This window comes from Crocodylus porosus, unplaced genomic scaffold, assembly GCF_001723895.1.
Source record: "Crocodylus porosus isolate Cpor-Errol unplaced genomic scaffold, CroPor_comp1, whole genome shotgun sequence".
Lineage (NCBI taxonomy): Eukaryota > Metazoa > Chordata > Crocodylia > Crocodylidae > Crocodylus > Crocodylus porosus.
The window spans coordinates 15,325,120-15,335,319 of record NW_017728951.1 but is presented as its reverse complement, the minus strand read 5'-3'; the positions used below and the strand labels follow the sequence as shown (position 1 = coordinate 15,335,319).

Here is a 10,200-nt window from a genome sequence, read left to right as displayed (position 1 = left end):
CTTGGCCCTCCTGACTGCCCCCCTACATCCTCGGGCGACTGTAACATAGTCCTTCTTGGTGATGACCCCATCTCTCCATTGGGGATATGCCTCCCTTTTAGCCAGTGTCCTGGCCTGGCCCCCTGCTGTCATACCCCCGTTCTTCCAGGATCTCCATTGATACTGGCCAGAAGTCATGTGGGTGGCAACCTGCTCAGGGGCTGTGGCCGGAGCCGGGACCTTGCAACAGCGACAGCACAGCTCTGCCCCGGCCCTCTGCTGTCATCACCCCAAGACCCTGGGATTGCCGCAGTCTCACCTGCCCATCTTGCTTCCGGCTGTGACCTCATCCCAGCTCCCCGGCAGTGGGTGCGGGGCAGATGGGCCAGAGTGCCTGGGCAGTGGGGCTAGGTCTGGTGGTGGCAGCCAGGAGCTTCTGCCACATGGGCTGCTGGGAAATGAAGTCTGCCACGGCCCGATCTGGCCCGCAGACTGGATTTTGCCCACTCCTGAATTAATACAACTGAATATACTACAGCTCAATTTGAGCTGAAGTAAATTAATTCCAACATCACTGTGTATACATGTATTTAAACACCATGATCTACTGCGCTGCCAGATACCACTTGTATCTGATGGGACTATCCATCAGCACAGAAAATGAATCTACTGCACCCTAATTGCTGCGCGTGTATAGACAGTGATGCTTTACTGAGCAGCAAATTAATCTGCTGTGCAGTAAAGTGTCTTGTGTAGATGTGCCTAGTGTGTATCAGGTAATCCAAAGTAACTGTTTTGTCTGTCTAATGCTGACAAAATGCTAGACATTTACCCCCACCTTAAACATTGTGATAAGCTCTTCACCCCTTTTAACATGGTGAAACTGTTCCACCTATTCATGTCCCAACTAGATCATTTTGAAACTTCCTGTCACACTTTCTGTGTCCCTTATTCCTGTTTTCCTGATCTTCTACTAATTCTTTTTTCACTGACAGCTTCTTTCTTCCTTGTAGACTATCACTGCTCTCTCTTTTCTTCCTCAGCTTGCTTCCCACGCCCTTACCTGTTCTCCCTTTTGTCGTTCTAATTTCTACCCATTTACATTTTCACTGACATCCTGCTATACTTTTAGCTTTTCTCATTCCTTGGCGTTTCAGACAAGCAGAGACTCCCAATGCCTGACGAAGGGTGACTGCGCCCGGAAGCTTGCTAAGAACCTTTTTCCAATTACTCAGTTGGTCTAATAAAAGATATCACATCTACTCAAAGAACCTTGCCTGATATAGGAGTTCACTTTTTTACCAAAGTAGTGACCTTGGTGCAAGATTTAGACATGTCACTTATAACTAAATATTTTGTGCCTGATTCACTGCTATTACCATGATTTTAAGCTAGAGAAATGAAGCCTTCCCAGCGAAAACCTGAAGTAATGAACAGTGAATAAGGCTTAATTCCAAAATACAATTCATGTTTTGTTTAGTTTGAATTGTACTATAGTTGTCTTAACTGGACTATGCAAATGAGACAGCTTTTCTAATATGGATTAACTACAAATGTGAGTTTCTGAGAGTACAGCATGTCTCTCTGAGTGATAAAATTTAAATCCTGAATCAGATCCCCAAAGATCTGACTTAAAATATGGAGAATAAAGAACAATCTTTTTTTGTGGGAAGGAAATATATCAATGACACCCAAATTCCAACAGCACTCACTGGAAAGAACATTGAACAAAGGCAGTGAATTTATAATTCATCCCTCTAACTCCAACACACCCTTGGAAATATCAAAAGGATTTAACTTTTAACTACCAAAATTCTTATACTCTATACAGGGAGATATAATCATAAATGCTGGGCCGCAAAAGCCAGCACCCAGTTCAGGAGAAAGAGCTAGGTGAATATTTAAAGCAAAAATGTATCATAAACATTAATTCAAAATACATGAATTTGCTTTAAATCCTTTAAATTTCCATATAACTGAGATATATGGGACTTGATTTTTGTTTGCAAAAAAGTTCTCAGGAAGCAAAAATCTCAGCTGTTTGCAGAATGTAGTTCTGCAAAGGTCTGCCACAGAAGTGTTCAAACAGCCACCTTGACTTCCCTCCTTTTTACAAAAAAGTGTTTTTATTTGATCGAGGAGTAGAAAAAGGAATAATAATGATAATACTAAGGAGTAGCTAAATACTCCAAAACATGGCAGATGAGAATATTTTGGAAATAATCCATAGGCTGAAGTGTTTTTGTACAAAAAATTTAAATCATTTTTAATAAATTTGTAAAAAAACCTTGAAGTTCAGGATAGTTAACAGACAGGGAGCTGAAATCCTCCATAGGTAGTTAAATAGAAGTAGCTTTCTCAGTGCTATTTATGGCACTAAGAAAATCGAGGGTATCTTCATGATGATTACCAGGCTTTCTTCAAAGACTTTAACATGTGACTTCCCTCTCTTCCTTCTTTCAACAATCAAACATTTTGCTTCCTGAAATTCTCCACCAACACATTGACTCCAGCTACAGTATGTCCCAAATTAACCCTGGAAGCTTTTGCGCATCTCTCACTTTAGCTGCCCTGAGACTACTTGATAGTTTTCCTTTCCCTGAGCAACAACGTTTAAGGAAATGCCAACTCTGTAAGATCAGATAATTCTGTCACTCGTTTCAACTGGCGCTTGTTTTTGAAGGCAGAGATCAGTGCCATCTCCGAGTTCTCTAAATCCAGCTACTTTGAGCAACAAAGCCAAAGACCTTTTGACAAAAAAGAGCCAGTCTGTTCCTGTGAATCTGGGAATTTAACATAAATGGTTGCAAATAACAGAAGATAAAAGTTCTACAATAATGGTTTAAATAGCTGTACCAAAGACAGCAGGACTTGTAGATCCTGTCTCCAAGGAACTGATGGTTTCTTAGCTATAAATCAATTCTAGATGTGACTCTACTACACCTTTTGCTTTGTAGGAAATAGAGCCACAAAAATTACGGTAATTTCCCCATGTACAGGTCAGATTTTGAAGCTTAATTTTTGGGACTTAAAAATCAAACTTGATTTATATACTGGGCCACATCAAAAAAGTGGGTATGGGGCTGGGCTCAGCACTCAGCTGGGGTGGCCCTATCCCCTGCAAGTGGTGCTGCCTAGGCCACAACTGTGCTGCTCACAGGGGATTGAGCCATCCCAGCTGAGCACCAAGCCCAGTGCTGCTTGCAAGGGATGAGGCAGTGCCAGCCAAGCCTGTCCCTGTCCCTGTCCCTATCCCTATCCCTTGTGAGCTGGGCTCACAGGGGATCGGATGGGGCCATGCCACCTGAGTGGTAAGCCCAGCCCCATCCCATGTGAGCAGTGCCAGGCTTGGAGTTCAGCAGTGCTGCTTTCAGCAGACAGGGTCAGGTTCGGGGCTCGGGTAGTGTGGCCCCATCCCCTGTGAGCAGTGCTGGTGCAGCCCAGGCAGTACTGCTCGCAAGGGATGGGGCTGTGCCAGCTGAGTGCTATCCCCATCCCTGCCCCCATGCCCTGCGAGCAGCACCAGGCTCAGCACTACTTGCAGGAGACGGGGCTGGGCTCGGCACTTGGCTGGGGACGCATTGCTTGCAAGGGATGGAGACAAGGGTGGGGACAGGCTCGGCACTTGGTCGGCATGGCCCCATGTGAGGGAGTGGGGCCTAGGAGCGGCCGTGAACTCCCTAGCGCCCCCTACCGTCACTCAAGGTGGACTCAGCACCCTCGGATTCTCGCCCGCCACGACTTTGATGACAATTAAGTTTATATGGGAGGCTGCCTTTATCCCCAAGTAGATGGTATGTGTGTTCCTACCCCTACTCCATATGGGGTACCACTGTGCACCCCTGCCTTAAGGGCTATGCGTGCCTCCTACCTCCCCTTTAGCACGCCCCAAGCCTCACAGTTGTTCGTGGACGTTTATTCTGTCCTGGCCCTCCGACCGGCCCTCACTGGCACCCCTTGGGCTCGTCCGGCCCTGGTGCCCCTCTCCGGCAACCCCGGGTTTGTCCACTCCCTGGCACCCCTGGGGCTCACCATGCCCCGACGCCCGTCTCCAATCTTCCCAAGGCTATCACGCCGCCTGGGCCATCTTCCTAAACCTTTGCTAGTCACTCTAATGTCCGAATACTGGTGGATACCGGATTGGGCTCAGGTGGCCGGAGCCTTACCTGGCCTCTCCAACCCTACTGGGTTCTTGCCAATATTATAAGTCTGCTTTGGCTCAGGCGGCCTGAGCCTTACCTGGCCTACTTGACCCCTTGGGATCCTGTCAGTCTTTGATGTCCACTTAGGCTCAGGCGGCCAAAGCCTTACCTGGCCCTTTAGGCCCTTTGGGGTCCCCAATACTGAGGAACCCCACTAGGGTCCTTTTTAGTCCCCCTGTTACTGGATTCCTAATAATCAGAACCTGCCCCACCTATTCCCGGGGGGGACCTCTCTTGATGCCCACACCCGCTCCTGGGGCACCTCTCCCCCTCTAGGGCCTGTGCCGCGCCGCTCGTGCCCGCTGCCCCACTCCGGGGCCTGTGCCGCGCCTCTCATGGCTGGGGCTACAACCCCCACTCAGTGCCGCGCCGCTCACGGCTGGGGCTACAACCCCCACTCGGCGAGCGCCCTTCCGGCACTCTTTGTGCTGTGCCCGCTGTGGCACTGTGCCCCTACTGGGCACCAGGAACCACCAAGCTACTGGGGAGTCCCCGTGAGGCCTCCTCTCACCCCTACAGCCTCACCCGATCCTCCGGGGTAACTATAACCGAAACCTGAGCCAACTGGCTACAACACAAACAATACCGAGCCTCCCCGCTCATAAAGTAAACTCCAAGCCCCTCTAGGGCTTGCAACCCTACCTCCCTTTAGGGTGTTCTCATCCCTAGCATCATCGCAGCCAGTCAGCACGGTAAGGCTGCAACCACCAACTCAGGCCGCTCAGCTCTGCCGCAGAGCTCCTGCTCCTGCTCCTGCTCCTGCTCCTGCTCCTGCTCCTGCTCCTGCTCCTGCGGCTGCCAGAAGGAAACTGCTGGTCGGGCTCTGGCCTGGGCTCTTATAAAGGGCCCGGCCCTGCCCCCTTCCAGTCACCTGACCGGCTGGTTGCCATAGCAACCCGCAGCTGCACTGCCCTGTTGATTGGCAGCTCGGTTCCTTTTACTTACATGGCACAGGACACCTTGGTGCTCCTGTGACACCCCGTCCCCTGCGAGCAGCTCAGGTCGTGCCACTTGCAGTGGATGGGGCTGTGCCAGCCGAACACTGAGCCCCAGCCCTGACTTATACATTGTGTTTATAAAAATTCTTACCTTTCAAATCAGAAAGTGTGTGGGGGGAGTCAGTCTATTCACTGTGTCGACCTTTACACTTTGAAATACGGTATGCCCTTTTTCTCAACAGTATTCGGTTTTACTTTCTACAATCAAGGACAGACTCTGTTCTGATTTACAGTTATGTAAATACACAGGGACGTCATTGACTTCAATGGATTATTACAGGCATAACTGAGATCAGAATCTTGTTCTGAAAAATCTCACTGATAAAATATGCTACTAATAGGATTAAAGCAAGTCTTACTTATGTACATCATTCAAATACTGAAAAATTGTACTAACATTTAAATTGGAATCTACAGGGCAAAAATTCATCTTTCCCTCCAGATACAAATCTAATGGACTTGACAGAGTTCGCAATAACTATGTCTTCTTCCAGGCATCCTTGCCAGGAGAAAAGAATGTTGTTGACATTTCTTCTAATGTTTAGCCAAAATTATCTCTAAACTGCTTTAGTCTGGTAATTTAATAAAGTAAGAATTTATTCAGAATTAAAAACCTAATACTCCCCTTTAAACCTTTGCCATTAACTATATGTGTTGCTATGGAGCCGTTGTTACTGCACTGTCATTTAGTACTTTCTTTTGGAAGTACTAAAAGATGGCACAGTCACAGCTGGTACTGTGCCATGTTCACTGCACATGGTTATATTTAGGCAGTATGTTGCCACCGCGATGCACTATAACCGGGGAGCGTGCCACTACGGCAATGTAGCTGCGGCATCATGGGTTTTGACCACAGATGCTACGTCACTGTAACGCACTGCTATGGCAATGTAGCATCACATGTAGATGTGCCCACTATTTTTCTTACCACCACTATGATGCTGCATCATTCTGAGAAATGCAGTGAAGTCATATCCACCCTCTGCTCCATTGAGAAAGAAATGCAGCCTGTCGATGCACCTGCAGGAATATCATCTTGCAAAGATGCAGCCGATTGTTTTAACTGCATTTATATAAACAAACATGAGTTCAAACTGGGACATTTATGCTGGAACACTTTTGGATCTATTCTTGGGCTCAGACCCCTTCATCTGCCTCATTATATCCAAGATACTTGGAAGGATTATCTTCACAGTGCTCATACAAACCTAACCCAGTTGGAATCAATGAGGGTACTCTCATCAGCTGGGACTTTATATCAGGCCCCTGATCACCGGTGGCACAATTCAGTTGCACCAATATCTGGAAACAACAGAACAGGTTTTACATAACTGCCAGTGTTTCCAGTACTGCTGTGTATTAACTACCACTTAATTCATCTGTATTATTATATGGGAATTTGTTTATATCATCAGACCAGTGTCATAACATTTGTATTCACCAGTTTTTCTAAGGTTGCTGTATGATGGGAGTCTGTTCTAGGGTGTCGTTAAGAAAGAATTGCAAGCTGAAAAGGAGACAAGGTTAATCCTGTAACCCTGACTGATTTCAGCAAGGACACTTAGAAACCCAAACATAGGAGATGCACAGAGAGATATGTGAACATGCCTCAGAATAGGCTGTTTGACACAAGGTCCTCTGCCTTTGGAAGAAAGTGTTTTCAGAGAAAGTCCAAATGTTTCTTATAATTGATGTCAGCGAGGGGGAAAATGTGCATTGTCTGGACAGGGTGAAAGTGCCACAAATCACTTCTATAGAGATAACTGCACCCAGTTTTCTCAGCACAACAGCCTGAAGTAGGAGTAGGTGTCACTATTTATAAATGGTAGAACGTATGTAAAAACATCACTCTGAAAATCTAGTTGACATCTCTCTGGTGAGAGCTGTGTGGCTCAAGGGGGGTGACAATAGTCTTGTGCAAACTCAAGGCAAAGACTGAATTAGTTTCCAGTTACTTTTAAAATGGTGAACGTAATGGGAAAAACATCACTTTACAAATTCATGTAAAAGTTATTTTACACATTTCTTTACTAAGCTAGGGAGTTCTAGGGAGGAGAGGACATGACTCACAAATGGCAGGCAACAGGAGGAGCTTACTACATAACAGTGTATCGTCATTGCAGACTTAACGTGAGCTCGAATCAGGTCCCATCCACACACAAAAGGCTATGATGTGATTCTTCTGTGCTTGTAGCCCAGGGCAGCTGGCTCATAAAGCCCAAGTGAGGCTTTCATTCAGTATGGCAATTTACACACTTTGCAATGAGAGTACAAGATAAATCACTTGAGCGCTCATAGTCTGCCGTGCTTTCCCTCAGGTGCCTAAAAGGACAGGCAAGTTCTCCCACAGTTCACTAGGAAAGAATCACATTGCAGCTCAGCTTTGTGGCTACAACTGCCAAAGTTGCAATAATGCAGAAAAGGAGTTGACTGTAAGATGAATGAGTCAGTAAATTGCTCTGGTTGCGAAAAAGAAGAGGAAAAGCAAAAGCCAACAGCTTTCTGGGCTGTATGAATAGGACTGGTGCAAGTGAGGGGAAGTGATTCTTCTGCTCTATTTGGCAGTGGTGACACTTCCCCTGTCCACTTTTGGGCACCTCACTTCACAAACAATATCGGCAAATTAAAAAATATCCAGCAGAAAGCAACAAATTGATCAGAGTGCCCCTAAATCCGAGAAAAGATTGGAAGAACTGGGATTATTTAGTCTGAGAAAAACTATGGAGGGGGTGTAATTTGATAACAGTCCCCAGATACCTAAAGGATAGTTATATGGAGGTGATATGCCATCCTCTGTCTGAAGAAGACAGAAGGAGTGGTAATGGTTTTAAATAAGAGAAATTTAGGTTAGATATTAGAAAGAACTTTCTACTGAAGAGAGCAGTCAGACATTGGAAAGGGCTTCCTAGAAGGCTTGCGAAAGCTCCAACCTTGGAAGTTTTCAAGAGCAGGTGAGATGAGCACGTGACTGAAATAGTTGAAATAGGGATGATCCTGGCCATGGGTAGATCCAGGATTAAGAAAAGGGGTGGGAGGATACAGCAGATGGCACCAACTGCCCTCAGACCATGGGTAGGATGGGGGCAAGGTATGGCTGGAGCCTCTGGATTTATGGGCAACACTGGAGGGGAAGGGGAAACCAGGCAGGCAGCAGGGGGTAGGAAAAAGGGACCCATCTGCCACCACTGCTGTCCCTGCTGAGCCTGGCATCCATGCAGCCACAGGTAGAATGGGGCAGGAGCAGCTCTGGGGCTTCCCACCCTTGCACCCAGGTCAGTCAAAGGCAGGGAGCAGGGCTTGCAGCGTGGGAGCAGGAGTGGGGGTGCCACATCACTGAGTGCTGGAAGAGAGTGGTTCTTTCCTGCTGCAGGAACTCAGACAGTCCCCAGCTATTGCAGCTGGGTCTGCAATGCTTCAGTTGTTGCTCCAACAACAGCGGCATTGTGCGTGCACCTGACTGTTGCTGCAAAAGCAATACTGCTTCTGCTGCTGGGGCACAGTTTTGGGGGTGAGGAAACCATCCTGGCACCTCTACAAATTCAGCACATCAGGGCTGGTGTCCCGCTGGTTTATTCATCCTGCATCTGCTTCCTGACCACCAGCTCAGGGGCTTAAGCTATACCCCCACACCCTTCTTCCCCCAATCTTCTGACCTCAGTTCCTGCCTGGACTTTTCAGGGCACCCAAGCATGTGGGGCCATGGAGAAGTGAAGCCAGGCAACATGACTTCCAGAGAACTGGCTGCAGCACACAGTGCAAGGGAGCTGTGACCGCATTACTCCCTCCCCCCAGATCCACCCCTGCTCCTGGCTTGAGCAGGAAGTTGGACTAATGGTGCCTTGAGGTCCTTTCCAGGCCTATATTTCTATTATTTTATACTAGAGCACAAGCGCCCCTGGAATTGACCTTGAGAAGTTTAAGAACCTCCCTCCCAATGCCAGGACTGCAACAGACAGTAACTTCTATCCACTCACTCCTGCTCAGGTGCCCCAAAGACTGGCAAGTAGATACAGCAGATGGTTTTGTGCACCCTGGATAGTGTGCCTTAGGATCACACTTGGGATCTCTCTCAAGGAAGCAAAGTTTAAATGTTTAAAGTGGGAGGAATCCAGGTCAGCTCCAAGCACTTGGGTCATCCTGGAAGCCACAGTCCAATTCCTGAGTTTTGGGGCACCTCATCAGAAATAAAGGAATGGGGCTTATTTGGCTAGCAGTGGCCACCATATAGACACAGCCCTAGTGACATCCATTGTGCATAGTGCAGTGCAGAACCAGGAAGGATTCACGGGGTCAGGTAGTGCTTTGCAATGCAGCTACTCATACCTGGGCTAGACTAACCTGGCTGCACACACCCTAGTGCTGTTTATTCAGTGAAATATGAACTATCCAGGTTCAGTGGAAGCATGTATGAGTAAAGACTTCAGGCTTTCAGAGCAAGCTTATAACTTCAGGAGCACTTGGAAGAGGCCTGAGTACTATAAATGAAACAGCAGCAGCAGAAAAACAACGTGAAGTCAAGTGTTTTCCACAGAATCGTTCCAGTGCTAAAAGAAAAGAGTTTCCCAGCATCTACTAAATAAAGCAGAAATCCATCAAAGAAACAACACAAAAGGAATATCTGTTTAAGGAGGGGAAGGAGCACACGCTGAGGAATGTACAATGAGAAGTCCTTGCCCAGGGAAAAAAAAAAGGGTTTGGAGATAAGACTAGTATTTCCTAAAACAAGGTCACTGCTGAAAGGGTTTCGCATTCCAGTCTATGCGTATAGCCTTCTGTCAAGCTGTCTAAGAATAGGTCTGAAAGGATTGACTCAGTAAAATTAAATGCTCCCTGTCATCCTCCTCCTCACCCGAGGTGCTACTCTGTCAAGGCCTATACACTTCACTGTGGATACACTATATTCATGAGCCATGAAGTATGGAGCTACAGGAAAAGTAGGCTGCTTTTTGCTCACTGATGTGACTACTGAGGGACTTTCTCCTTTCTCCTAGATTATCATTTAAATATTGCATTCAACATCA

General features: G+C 47.0%; 1 long non-coding RNA gene across 1 annotated transcript; it reads right to left on the bottom strand.

Annotated features, from left to right (window-relative positions):
• Positions 1 to 907: 907 nt before the first annotated feature.
• LOC109323942 lies at positions 908 to 8,822 on the bottom strand. The gene is made up of 3 exons (XR_002104793.1): positions 8,810 to 8,822; positions 4,747 to 4,749; positions 908 to 1,013 (listed from the first exon to the last, which is right to left on the bottom strand). It is a non-coding gene; the product is annotated as an uncharacterized LOC109323942 (long non-coding RNA).
• Between the last annotated feature and the right edge of the window lie 1,378 nt (positions 8,823 to 10,200).